Genomic DNA, 15,048 nt, shown 5'->3' on the forward strand with positions numbered 1-15,048 from the left:
TTATTTACTGGGATTTAAAAAAATTTGAGGCAAACTTGCCCACTATGAGTGAATATAAATGATGGAAAACCATCTTGGTCCTGGGTTTTTGGCCCAGTTTTTGAGGTTATTGTGGTTTTGTGGTTCAGTCTTTTGGAATTCAGGTCTCAGTGTGTGTTGTTTCCTGTTTTATTTTGATAGTCTCGTCTCTCCTGTGTATCATGCTGAGTTTGATTCCTTTGTCAGGAGTGTGTGGTGCGAACTTTAGAAGTATTTGGAATTGGAGTATTCGGTTTTTGATTAACTATAGCAAGTGGACTTGATCTGCATAACAGATACTGTATTTGATAAACTGTGTAGAAGGATAAGAGGAGTGGTGTGCAGGTTTCAGCCTGTACAGGCCCAGTAAGTTGAAAACTTGCAGGCTACCTCTGAGCTTCTGTATTGCCCAAGAGAAAAACCATAAAAAGCAGCCACTGCCAGCATCATGTTAGGCTGGTTAATCACAAACTTCTGGGTGTACTATTGGAGCCAGACCCATCCGTGCAGGTGGAGAGTGTGATGGGGGAGGGTGGAATACAGCAGCGATGGGAATAATGGCGTTACTAACGGTGTCACGTAAAACCAGAGTCATGATAAATAATATATACGCGTGTTTTTCCTCAATCGTTTCGTCACGTTTACTGTCTAAGGACAGCGCAGCGAGCACTCTCTGCTTACAAGCAAACAAAATTCAGCCCTTTCGTGTTGGTGGAAAAATGCACCATGTCGACCAATAAAAAATGATATGGCAACATGACATTTGGTTCTTTAGAAAGAGGGGAAGTTTTAGGAGTGACGGCGAGTGACGGCGAGTGACGGCGAGTGACGGCGAGAGAGAGTGAGAGAGAGAGAGAGAGAGAGAGAGAGAGAGAGTTTTGAGATGTGAGAGATTTGTGACGTTTAGCATGTTTGGAGTGTGTAGTTAGTGTGTTGTCTTGTGTAGTTAGTGTGTAGTGTTGTGGATAGTTTTGTGTTGTGTGTCAGAACAATGAGGCGACTGCTGTCTCCAGGTAGAAACAGCAGTGATACACCTGCTGCTGTCAGACCTGCAGGTATCAGGCTGTGATGTTTCCTTTATAGTGGACAGAAATATTTGTGTGGCATCTTATTGAAGAACAGCTGATTGTTCTGTAAATAGTTTGAAATGGTTATTTAAAAAATCAAGGTAAAAGGTAAATGGCTGCAAATAACTTTGTTGTTTGCAAAACTTGTGCATAGGATTTTAAAATTGACAATTTATTTTTGCATTTAAAGTTCTGAAATATGATTCAATAAACATGTTTGTGGTTGTTACAGTAAAAATATAACTTTTTCTACTTGGATTTTATGTTTTCTGTCTGATTTTAGATCAATTGTGTTAATACAGTTTGTCAAAATGAAAACATGACTGTAAATTCAGACATGTGAGGTTGTGCTGAAAAGGATGAGACCAAACAAGGCAAAGGAAATAGCTTTTAACGGCGAAATGTGGAGGAAAATCAAAAGTAGTCAAAAATGGCCAATTATACCCTGGACCCCAGAGGGTTAAACGTTTTCTTCAAAGTAACGCAATAGTTACTTTTCAAGTAATTAATTACTTTTAGAGTCTTGTAACTTAGTTACTAACGCAGTTACTTTTTTGAAAAACTAACTAGTATTAATTACTTTTTCAAAGTAACTTGCCCAACACTGGAATACAGCCGGCAAAAGTAAAAGCAAAAGGAAAACCCTGTCCTGAGATGGTGACATGGATGAGCTTTCCTTTGGCTTCAAATCAAAGTGATAGGACAGGACCAAAATAGAGAGGAGGGGTTTAACGTGTTTGTTAAAGCACTGAAGATTAATAATTTGTTGGGTAAGAGTGTAAAAGTGTCCACACCAGTTAGTGGTTAAAGGAGTAAATTAAAAGGAGTAATATATAATGCATCACTTCCCGTGATGCATTGAGTTTTTCCTTTCCAGTCACCTTTCTCACTCACTATGTATAGATAGACGTCTCTACATTGAATCATATCTGTTATTAATCTCTGTCTCTCTTCCACAGCATGTCTTTATCCTGTCTTCCTTCTCTCACCCCAACCAATCACAGCAGATGGCCCCGCCCCTCCCTGAGCCTGGTTCTGCCAGAGGTTTCTTCCTGTTAAAAGGGAGTTTTTCCTTCCCACTGTCGCCAAAGTGCTGCTCATAGGGGGTCATATGATTGTTGGGTTTTTCTCTGTATCTATGAAGGCGACTTATGTTGTGATTTGGCGCTATATAAATAAAATTGAATTGAATTGAATCGAGTTATCAGAGTTATCAAACCCGTGGACAATGTGAGTGGAGCCAGACAAGTTTATGCTGAACATATAAACATATAAACTGCTAGTGATGATTCAGTGGTGGTAAGTGCAAAGTAACTACTGGTGTTTATGGTTGAAGCAATGTGGAAATCAAAAATGGCCGAAAAAAATCAAATAATAATAATTCAGATGTGGCAGGAAATCGCTTCTGCTGCAGAAAGGCTGCAAGGATGCAAGGAGATCAATCACAAGGGTTTGAATGAAAGTCACCATTTAGAATGAGACGACACAGACACAGAGGACTCGTTCTACAGAGGTTCTAATGATGACAACTAGCATTGTTTGCATAATGCTATTTGTTATGCAATGAATGCAGTAGCTGAGTGCCAGAAGGAGGACAGAAACGGTAGAGTTGCAGAGGAATCTATAGACTAACACAACTTGGTTGTTTTAAATGATGACCCATGCCCTGATGGTTCTGGACAAATCAAACAGTCTCATCATCTACTGACGTGACATTTGCATCAGCAGAACTGTTGATAAATGGGATGTACTGCATCAAAATACAAGATTCTGTTAAAAAATGTCAGTATGGTCAGCTGCAGCTCAGGTTATACCACAGAAGAAACCCGTCCAAACAACTATTACGATCCCACAGTAGGATCTGAAATGTAATCTCGCTGTGAAAGCACGAAACATGGAACCTGGTGCTAACCGTGTTAGTTTAGCAGTTTCACAAGGTACACAGTAAAGAAAGGTAAGTGCAGAGAAAAGGAGGAGAGACTAGAGCAACAACAAGGAAACTCAGGTGCTATCAATGTGATCTTAATGTTAGATAAATAGAGCCACAACGAAAGGAAAAGACACATCTCCAGGCAGGGGTGGAAAAGGATTCCAGCTATTTAAACAGTCAGGAAAGCTACTCTTTAAAAAGCTGTTAGCTGTATTTAATAATGTGTGGGGGAATGGGGGTCTTCCAAAAGAATGGAAACGTGCAATGATTATTCCTGTTGTAAAACCTGGAAAGGAGCCTAAGTCTAGCTTGTACAGGCCTACGGCCCTCACCTCTTTAATATGCAAGACAATAGAGTGAATGTTAACGGATTAGTAAAGAATTTGGAAAAGTGGGTTTTTGTACTGCACCAGAGCGGTTTGAGGTGGGGTCACTCAGCTATGGGTGCAAGTAGAAGTCTTCTTAGATACTGAAAAAGCAAATGACCGGCTGTGGAAGGAGGGCTTGCTAACAACATGTCATGATGCTGGAGGAGAAAGAATGCTAAGTGGGATCCAGAATTTCTTATGTAACCGGGCAACACAAATGAGAGCTGGCAGTGAACTGTGTGAGGAGCTGGAGGTGGAAAATGGTACTGCTCAAGGAAGTGCCATTAGTCCTTCTCTGTTCAACTGCTGAATGACATGTTTAATCGGCTGGGAAAAGAGTTTGGTGTCTCTCTGCTTGCAGATGATGGTGTCGTCTGGAAACAGGGAAGAAACCTTTATTCTCTCTCAGATTCAGAGCATCCGAGCTTTGGAGGATGTGGTTACACGGGCTAATGATTCAGGCTTTAAAATATCTGTTGATAAAACTAAGTATGTGATATTTGGACATAAAAGGAAAGTAGCAACTAAATACCTGCAAGTATCAGGAAAGTACCTTGAGAGTCAAGCAGTTAAATTTTTGGAACGTGGTTGGATGAGAGAATGACTCGGAAAATATCTGCATAAGGTGTGAAAAGATCATTAATGTGTTTAACGATAAAAAGTTTACTTTTCAATAAAGTACTGTTACATTACTCACACAGTACTAACCTGTATAAGAGAGCATAGAGGCCTGAGACTGACAGTGCTTGTGTCTGGCCTGTTTATTCTGAAGAAGACTTGTAAGTAACAAACAGCAGATGGCAGCATAGAGCATCGTTGCATCTAGCCTCCCAAACCCGAAGAAGAAGCTGTGTCCCCACCTGTGGCCTGTGCCTTCACTGTACCCCTGTGTGTGTATACATGTCGCCAGAGTCTCGCTCTGTTCCTTATCAGGTTAGCCCTCCTTGTGCTTCCATCTAACTTACTGCACTTTTCTGCTCAACTTGAGAACTCAAAGCACTTTATACAACATGCCTCATTCACCCATTCATAAAATCCTTTTTTTCAATGCTTTTTCTACCTAAGTGCTTTCTCGGTTAATCTCACTCTCTTATGAACACTTCAGAGAGTAACTTGAAGTTCACTCTGTTGCCTAAAGATACTCTGGCAGACTGGAGCAGCCAAGGATTGAAACAGGGATCGAAATCATGTAAATCTAGTTGAAATTTAGTGACATAAAATAATATACCACTCATATAAAAAGTCCAAGTATTGTTGCAAAATTAGTAACAGGGTTTACAATTTTTAAAAAAGAGTACTGTTAATTTTTTCAAATCAAATGGGTTGTTTTACATGTAACTTTTGTGTACATTTCTTATACATTACTGATTTTATACTGATTATACTGATTTTCTAACACTGGAAAATAACAACATGTTAGAAATATTCCAGTGTTAGAAGATCAGCACTGCCCAGTGTTAGCCATTGTTAATCTTCAAAACTGACTAGGTTACTTTTAAACATATAACACTGTCAAAAGTGTTAATTTAACACTCAACAGTGTTGTATTTAACACTCAGAGGAGTGGCCCCATATAGACACGCTGTAGTGTTAATTTAACACTGGAGATCTTGCTGTGTAGAGAGGTTTTGGAAGTAGGCTGTTACTCTGACACTAGCAGACACACGACTGGGAGCCTTCACAGGAATGGGGCCTCGGTCATAAATCTGCTCTTATGGAATGCACCCTTTATGCAGGTCCCAGGAGGGTCAGAGGTGGTTGCCATAGTGAAGTGGCCAGAAAGCTGGAGAAGAAGAAACCTGAGCTGACATCAGACTTGAGGTCACTCTAAACTGTTTTTGTGTTTATCGCACATAATATAAAGCACTTATTGTCTGGGTGTGGGCTTTCTGTTTGTTTGGGTCTCCTCCGTGAGCAGAGACACGGCAGCCTTTTTTTTTTAACTTGAACCTTCAACTGCTTAATACATGTAAGAAAATGCACTTTGAGCATATTTGTCTTTCCTCTCTCATAAAATGAACCCAACATTATCCTCAGTTACGTTAACACAAAGGCATCTGCTGTGATGCTCACACCTCTGATGTTTGCTGATTGTTTTTATGCACAGATATAAAAATATGGATATGTACTGAGAATGATCATAATAATAATGATTCTGACTGACTGAGTAAAAACTGAATTGAACCGGGACCTTTTGAATCAGAAATGGAATCAAATTGATTATAGAAACTGAAATCAGTACCCAGCGCTAGTTGTTTAGCTCTGTATGCCAGCTTGATGCTTGAATAGAGCTGATCCGGTGTGTTAGCTCCTCTGTTAGCGTACTTGGTGTGCTGGTGAAGTTTAGGAGACGCTGCTTTTAATTCTTGCGTCAGTAAAGTCACCTGCAATGATGAGCACAGCGTCAGGATAGTGGTTCTGCTGGTTGCTAATGCTACTGCACAGGTGTCTAAGGCCCGAGTTAGCATTAGAGGAACGTAAACAACAGTGATCATCACTACAGTGGACTCCAAGTGTTGTTCAAGAAATGCACTTCATTATCTGAACATCTGCAAGTGGTGCGACACCACATCTATAAAAATAGGTTGTGGCAGTTTGTTGAATTATTCTATTGTGTGTTGGCACACTGCCCCAGTCAATTAGACTCAGAAAAAAGACTCCCAAGAGTTAATTTCAGACATTACAGGCCACATGAAGCAAATTAATTGTGAAAAATAATGACAGTACAATTAGAAAACGGCTGAAAAAGTATGGCTTGTTTAAAAGGGCTATCAAAGAAAGCCTTTTCTCTCCAAGAAGAGCGTGTTCACATGGCTTAGTCACACCTGAACAACCCACCAGCACGTGAACAAGGCAAACGTGGCTCTATTACACAGAAATGTCTATAAACATGCTCATTTACTCCAAATATCGATGCAGTTACTTCCGACCCTCCCGTCTTTGGACAGTCAACAATGAACCAGCTAAAGAACAACAACAGATAGATATAACATGATGTCAGCTAATGTTAGGCTAGAGTGTCCTAAAAACAGTCTCCTGCTGACAGTTTGTTTACATTCTCACATAATATGACAGCTTATCTGCAATTCAACAATTTTACATTTATTTAGGTATTTATTTTATTTATTGTCATTGTCAAAGAACAATGAAATTGCGTTTGGGGCTTCCGTACAACCCGTAAAAAAAAACAAAAAAAAAACAAATACCCCTTAAAACCCAAGTGTAAATATTTAACCCAGTGTGACTTCAGTGCAATGAGACAATCCTTAGCAACAACATGAGAACAAGACAGGTAATGTTCATAGGACATTCAGACAAAGACCTGAGAAACATGACAAAATGCAACAATGCAACCCGTTCAATATTATTGTACTGTGAGATATGATGGTTGTCTATTTAAGAAAGAGGGGGGGGGGGCAGGGGGGGAAGAGAATAAAGATATAATGCACCAATGCAAACCAGTTCAGTGCTATTAAGAAGTTGGATATGGTTATTGTCCGTGAGAGGGGGGCAGAGAGGGGAGGGGGGCAGAATTCAGGAGCCTCACAGCCTGTGGCTGTTGGCCAGTCTGGATGTTCTGGCCTGTATAGACCTGTACCTGAAATCCCCTTCAAAGAAAGTCGTACTAATGCTCGCTAAGTTTGAGAGCCTGATCCAGAGTAAATACTGACAGCTGAGCCTTCACTCATCACAGATGAATGACGATCCGAGTTTCTGAGGTGACTCAGGGGTAAAAATTTAATTGCAACACATTTAATTTACACTTTTGATTGCTAAACTGATTGTTAAATGTTGATATCATTAAAACATTTTAAAATAAAGTGTGTACAAAATGGTTTTATACATAAACAGTGCTAGAACACACCATCCATAGCAGGGCCGCAGTCTTTGATGCATCTTGGTTGACTAAACTATGCGATCGTGGCTCAAGAGTTGGGAGTTCGCCTTGTAATCGGAAGGTTGCCGGTTCGAGCCCCGGCTTGGACAGTCTCTGTCGTTGTGTCCTTGGGCAAGACACTTCACCCGTTGCCTACTGGTGGTGGTCAGAGGGCCTGGTGGCGCCTCGCCTCTGTCAGTGCGCCCCAGGGCAGCCGTGGCTACAATGTAGCTGCCATCACCAGTGTGTGAATGTGTGAATGACTGAATGTGTAAAGCGCTTTGGGGTCCTTAGGAACTAGTAAAGCGCTATACAAATACAGGCCATTTACCATAAGCTTGTCCTACAGCAGCAACGTTATAAACTAGGAGGAGTAAGAAAACAGAATTCAGTTAACTGCAGTCTGCAATACAAATACCAAGGAATAAAATATCCATTGAGATTATAAAATGTCTTTTACATGGATGTTCTGATGAGAAGCAGCACAGAATCAAACCAAACAAACTGGGTGTGGTTAGTTAAGCTCTGACTGGCTGCACTTTCATGAACTTAGATTTAAATAATAACTGGACTTTGATTTTCAAACACCTGCAATGCTCATTTTAAGATTTGGAAGTCAGTTAGAAGGCTACAAAATCCATCTGCTTCCAGTCTTCCTCACAAGTTGAAATATGGTAACACTTTTATTGTTGATATAAAGGATATGTCAACTCTACTTAATGTCTAAGGAGCTTGGTAAGAAAAGTTTCTGGACTACTTTAAGTTTCCTTAAAGAAGCTGTTTCAGCTCTAGGATCAACTGTTGGAGAGTCCCAGATTAAAGCCCTGTGGGAGTGTCCCCTCAAGAGGGTCATGGACCCCCTGTTGATCCTCTACCTAATCACATGAGCCTAGGTGTGAAAACAGGTGTGGGTCCCAATCAGCAAAGCATTTGGGTGAGCTCACTGTGAGACCTAGCCCCACCCCCACCCACCCACTTGGTCATTTGTTGCTGAGAACAAATGACCAAGCATGTGAGTGGGCGCTAAGGCGTCTGGGAAGTGTCTCAAAACATGGATTATAGACAGATGGTGTCGTAGGCTCTGTTCAAAGATGGTCGCTCACAGTGGACATAGATGCTTCTTTCACTCCTCTGTCCTCTCTGTCCAAAATGTGAACATTGGCATCCTCAAAGAGTGACCTTTGACCTTTAGATGCAGATGAACAGCTGAGTCTTGTCCCGTGGAGGTGGCTCTTCCATGTTGTGCGTTTATGAAGTGGCTGTTTGGTCTGAGCATTCCTCTACACTGTGCAGCAAACACCACATTGTTAAGTTTGTGTTCAGGAGTTTTGTCTTTGTGATGAACCAGTTTGTGTGTGAGTGTGTTGCTGGGATGTTTCTCTGATAAACCTGCTACATGGTGATAACAGTGTTGTTCTGTTTGTCCTTCTGATTCTCTGTAACACTTGAAAATAAACATTTTTGCTTGGCTGTTTATTGACCTAACAAGGTGTTTGGATCAATGTTATATTATCAGTATTATACAAAAGCTTGGCTTTAGTACAGATCAGATTAGTTGGATTAAAAGCTACTTAACTAACCACACCCAGTTTGTTTGGTTTGATTCTGTGCTGCTTCTCATCAGAACATCCATGTAAAAGACATTTTATAATCTCAATGGATATTTTATTCCTGGTTAAATAAAGATTAAAATAATTGAAATAACAAAAATAAAAATCTACTCAAAGTGATCTAATGTCATGGTCTGAGTGAGCAGACGGGCATTTCCATCAGTGCCGGAGCACCCTTGGCTCCGCCCGTGGGCAGGACTTCCTCAGCTTCACGCATCTGGAGCTAACTGGGACCATCAGGCCAAAGGGGATTTAAGCTCTGCGCTGCCATCTCCTCTCTGCCAGTTCGTCAGCTACCTGATGGTGGTAACCGGCTCTCACGGTCATGCTGCTATTCTCAAGTAGATTGACTCACGCTGTTTCTTGTGCTTCAGGACCTTTTCTCCAGTGTCGACTGCTGCTCACCACTTGGATCTCGGCTCCTGTCCACCTCACTGGGAAATATTTCCAAACCTGACCTGCCTGTCCTCCTGCTCACTCACCACTTTGGATCCAACAAACCCCAGGTCAGCCGTTTCACCTTTTTCAAATTCCGAGGAAGTGCCTCACCTCCCCCCTCATTACCACACCTCCACCTCCTGCAAGTAAGCTGGAAAAACTGTTATACTTACCCTCTCTGGTTATCCACTTTAACCCAGCTCTAACCCTGCTCTCCCCATGTGATTTAACCAGTCAAGGACAAACGTACAGAAAATGCTGCATCAAGCCTTGTAATCATAGCTTTCCTAGTTTTGTTAAGCCTGGATTGACAGCTTGGTGTGATGGTTAGTGCTGTTGCCTCACAGCAAGAAGGGTCTGGGTTCAAATCCACAACCTGGCTGGTTTGCAGTGTGTAATTGTGTGGATGCCCTCAAAGGCATCCACACTATTGAGTTCCTGTTTCTCTTTATTATTCTTCATCTGCAAGTTGCTTCCGTACGTTTTTCGGCGCTTAACTACTCCCTCAGTTTTTGTGCTATTTTCACCGTTCAAATCTTAAGAAATTCTGCTCTTTCCTGCTATGACTTTGGTGCTCATAACTTCTATGCTTTTTGAGATATTGAATTTTTTATGCAATATTTTTTGCCCATTTCTTCCACATTATCATTCTGGTCACTGGTTTTCCTTGCCCGGTTGAGCTGTGTTTTAGCTCAGTGAGATGAGCAGCCGTTCTCAGACTGGGAGGCCTGGGTTGAAATCCCGCTTATGGCAACATTTCTTTCAGTTAACAGTTGAACTTTTTTAACTCTTTTCAGCAAAATTTTCAGTTTTTTCTGCTGTTTTCAGAAAAAAAAAACTCTTTTCAGCAGAAATTCTGCTTATTCACCTCATTTCTGCAAAAATTTTCAGCCTTTTCACCTCTTATCAGCACACTTCTCAGCTGTTTTTAGAAAAACTCTTTTCTGCAGAATTTTCAGCCTGATTCACCTCATTTCTGTAGAATATTGAGCCATTTCACCTCTCATCAGCACACTTCTCAGCAGCTGTTGTGGATAGGCGTAGCTTTGGGTCACGTGTTGTCGGTAATAGTGATTGTTATATCACCTGTTCACGGCCCGAGGGGAATTTTTGTGAATGAGTGGGTGATGGGGGAAGTCGACTTTTGCTGACCGCTCAAGCTTAGGTTGTGTTTGATCACTGTTTTTCTACGGATTTTAAGGATTTGATAACAAATAAAGGAGTTTTAACCTGGAACTTTGACTTACGTTTTAAACAGCGGGCGCGTCAACATTATTCCCCTATTCAGCTGCTTGGCAACTCAAAGGCTTGACAGTCGCCAATAGCAGCTTCTGCTCATTTGAGCAGAATTGTCAGTCTCTCCACTTCTTTGTAAGAATGAGTTTGGCTCAGTGGAGGGCCAGGTTTGAATCTTGTACAGGGCAACATTTTTTTCACCTGTTTTCAGCAGAAATGTAAGTTTCTTCACCGCCATACAACTTTTTGCAAGTTTTCAACTTTTTCAGCTTTTTCAGCAGACAGCTTCAGCTTTAAAGCGTCTGAAGGAAACGGTTTCCAGGGCCTACTCCGTGGATCGGCTTCCTCCTATCAGCAGAGAATGTCCCTTAGTCTGTAACACAGTCAAATATATTCTCAAGTAATATTCAAGCATGCCATTCAGCGTGTTAGTACGAGCTCGGGAGCAGCTTGGGAGAACAAGAAAACAGAGACTGCTTCAGGTTGTCTTCCCAAATTGACTCAACTTTATTCACAAGTAAAATTCATGAGACAGCAGATTATCAGTTTAAACCAGTACAGACCAAGATAAGGCAGCGTCTTCCTGCCCATGGGTGAAGAAGCATCCTTTGTGTAGTTTATCAGTTCAGCTACAATTGTGATTATCTCAGCGACATATTTTCAAGGCACAAAACAAAGAGTTCTTACATTAGTGAAATATGAAACAAACCATTTGGCCTTCAACAGGCGTCTAAAAGATTAAGAAACTAATGTAGCTGAGGGAGTGATCTCTGTGGTATTTCAACCTTGTACCAGCCTGTGATTCTCACACATCAATTCTTGGGTCAAAGAGAAAAATAACTGAAACAAAGGGGCCTTATTGAATGACAGAGTTTTCCTGTATAATGTCACTATAAAACAATATCCAGTAAATGCTACCATGGTACTAAAATACCTAACAGCGTCCACACTGCATTTTCGCAGGAAATGCAATTTTTTTTCTAGTTAGAGTTAAGTTGGTCATTCTAAATTACCCATGAATATAAGTGCAAATGGTTGTTTGTCTCTATGAAATCATCAACCCCCATATTGGTTCATTAAGGAAGACCAGCAGTAATTGCCTTGATTAACAAAGTAGTTGTTCGAACAACAAGATTTCATTGTGTTTTCCTAAAGTTGTTAACTTGTGTAGAATGAATTAAAACAAATTTCACTCTGCATATTTAAATAAATCACTTCAAGTCAATGTATGTATACTACGTTGAGCCAACGTGATCTGATTACATCAAACCACCAAATGTGTTGGTTTTACATGGTCAGAAATCAGTTACTGTACTTGGTTAAAACACGTGGAAAAAGGTGCCATGATTAAATTGTGTTTATCCAACAACGGATGTAAATCGAAATGTGGTTTTCATTAAACTTTACCATCATTACAATCATTAGTTCTCAAATCAAATTAGTAGTTTGAACTCAGCTAATCTCATGTTAAGTGGTCATAACTGGCTATTTAAGATTCAGTAAGGAAGGAGCCGTTTATTTAACATTTTGCCAAGAAACAAGTTTGAAGTGGTTTGAGTTCAAACATGGGCTCATTTATGTGTCTGCTTCTTCTGGCTGTCTCCCCAAAAGCTGTCAGAAAGAAGCTTTATGCCAAGAGTAAAGGTAAGTGAAGGAAACGGTTTCCAGGGCCTAATCCATGGATCGGCTTCCTTCGAGGCGTGGACGTCTATCAGCAGAGAATGTACCTTCACCTATCAGCAGAGAATGTCCCTTAGTCTGTAACACAGTCAAATATATTCTCAAGTAATATTCAAGCATGCCATTCAGCGTGTTAGTACGAGCTCGGGAGCAGCTTGGGAGAACAAGAAAACAGAGACTGCTTCAGGTTGTCTTCCCAAAGTGACTCAACTTTATTCACAAGTACAACAGTTTATATAGAGGGTAAAATTCATGAGACAGCAGATTTATCAGTTTAAACCAGTACAGACCAAGATAAGGCAGCGTCTTCCTGCCCTTGGGTGAAGAAGCATCCTTTGTGTAGTTTATTAGTTCAGCTACAATTGTGATTATCTCAGCGACATATTTTCAAGGCACAAAACAAAGAGTTCTTTCATTAGTGAAATCTGAAACAAACCATTTGGCCTTCAACAGGCGTCTAAAAGATTAAGAAACTAATGTAGCTGAGGGAGTGATCTCTGTGGTATTTCAACCTTGTACCAGCCTGTGATTCTCACACATCAATTCTTGGGTCAAAGAGAAAAATAACTAAAACAAAGGGGCCTTATTGAATGACAGAGTTTTCCTGCATAATGTCACTATAAAACAATATCCAGTAAATGCTACCATGGTACTAAAATACCTAACAGTAAGTGTGGTGTCTTTTTGGGAAAACGTATTACAACACACAAAGTGAGTTAAATAGTGGCTGTGCTTGTGATGCTAACACACTCTTATAACTGTTGGAAGACGTTAACTTAGAGATCAAAACTGTGTTTTTAAGGTCACACATGAGGGATTTGTTGCTTTTACAGCAGTAACTCGGTAAACTTTATAAAAGATGAGGTCGGTGGTCTTTAGCTGAGACTTCAGCCTCCTCTGATAGGACTGAGGCACAGAAGCTGCTGCTTTTTGTTTTCTTTTTCTCATTCAGAGTTTTAAAGAGAATACTGAGAAGTAAAAGCTGCACAACTGATCTACAGAAACACTTGAATCTCCAATCAGTCATATTATGGTACACAGCACAGATGCTGCTTCTAGGGTTAGGGCGAGGCAACGGGAATCACATTTTTATGAGTCGTTTGTATTTAGGTTGTTTCTGATAGTATCACTTCTATATATTGCATGTGTAAAAGAAAGCAACACCTTATCTTATAGTGAAGAACCATCATTAAACACTGGAATTCAAAGTTAAATCGAATAAATATTCTATAAATATTATTTTAAGAATTACTGTCATGTAGATGAAAAAAAGAGACAGCTCCATTCATTCATATCAGCACAGAGAGAGATAGGTGCACTGTGCTGCATTAAAATTCAAACTGAGGGCAGATTTTTCAGCTCTGACACGGTTTGCTCTTCAGTTGAGTTGAGTTTTCTATTTTTAAAAGAAAACGTTATTTGCTGCACAAAGTGACTTCGTCCTTATTCATCCATCCACAGCTCTGACGTATAGAATATATTTATACTGCCAAAATAAAAGCTAGAAAAATACATCCAGTAATTACAAACAATATGATTCTTAACAAGTTTTTTAACATGTTTTTTCCTTTACGTTACCTTTTTTTTCTCTTTTTTGTTATTTCCTCAGAAATAAACCTGAACCTGTATCTGTGAGTGTTGTGACTGTCCTGCTAATCGGACCTTTTGTGTGTAGATCTTTCCTAAATCCTGGTTACGGACTACGAGAGGAGCTGGAGTTGTACAGAAAGTATGGAGCACCTCTTACCGACCCCTGTTCCCCCATGGACCTTGGAGACCCGGACCCCTTTCCCCTGCACATTGCATATATCCACTTGGTGTTTGTTGTTCACTGTAAATAAACGCACTGTCTTTCGCCTAAGCAAAGTCCCTTTAACAAACCTTATGAACAGTGTTCTTCATTTTCTTTCAATTTCACAATTATGCACCACTTTGTGTTGCATTGTGTTTGTATCACATAAAATCCTGTTGAAATACATATAATTTATGGTCTGATAGTTATGCTAATGTTGCTGTCACTATTATTACAGAGATTCAAAGAGTGAAGAACTCACATATGGCACGCACAGTCCTCAGCTGGTACAGGACTGCACTCAAAGGACTTATGATGCTTGAAGACAGGATAATAATAATACACAGAATAAAAATAAATATCAAACATAAAGAAAGAAAATCTTGGCTGCTTGTAAGTTATTTCATTCATACTGTTTGTGCATTCTTCTTCATAGCATGCAGGTAAACGCACACAGGACTGATTATTCAGTGACTTTGTCCTCAAACTGTGGAACCCGGTTTTATTCTAATCCAGTATTAATGTTCTCAAGGATATAATTTCTGGTTTTGTTGTTTTTCAATAACACATTTCGATGATACACTGAATGTTCTGTTAGAAATAAAAAGATTCTTTTAGTTTTGATATAGTGTTTTTAACACAGTCATTACTCAAAATTACAAAAAAAATACTAATTAGTAAATAATTTTTTTTATAATTAAGTGTTAAATAACCACAATGATTTTTTTATATATAATGAATGAAACTCCAGAAAATAAAAACTCGAAATAAATCAGCAAGTTATAAAAACTGAAACGGAAAATCTAATTGATTTGTTAACATTTGTGTGACTTTAATGATCCTTTGATGTCGCCTGTTTTCATGAATTGAATGAATGGCGGTGTTTTATTCCACGCTGCAGGAGGCGAACATGACTGGATGTCCTGTCCGAGAAACTAAACAGTTCTTATGGCCGCCAACCGGATCCTTCCGGGTCACTGTCCTTAGTGAGGACCCTTCAGACCGGGAAAGGTCTGAAACACTAACAGACTT

General features: G+C 40.0%; 1 long non-coding RNA gene across 2 annotated transcripts; it reads left to right on the forward strand.

Moving 5' to 3' along the window:
• Positions 1–8,882: 8,882 nt before the first annotated feature.
• On the forward strand, positions 8,883–14,397 carry LOC145425226 (uncharacterized). Of its 2 annotated transcripts, none has more exons than XR_013905897.1 (2): positions 8,883–9,454; positions 13,900–14,397. It is a non-coding gene; the product is annotated as an uncharacterized LOC145425226 (long non-coding RNA). The 2 variants fall into 2 exon arrangements; XR_013905896.1 differs by having other exon boundaries at positions 8,883–9,376.
• The last annotated feature ends 651 nt before the right edge of the window (positions 14,398–15,048 follow it).

Source organism: Astatotilapia calliptera, chromosome 3 (assembly GCF_964374335.1).
Source record: "Astatotilapia calliptera chromosome 3, fAstCal68.1, whole genome shotgun sequence".
NCBI classification, from domain to species: domain Eukaryota; kingdom Metazoa; phylum Chordata; class Actinopteri; order Cichliformes; family Cichlidae; genus Astatotilapia; species Astatotilapia calliptera.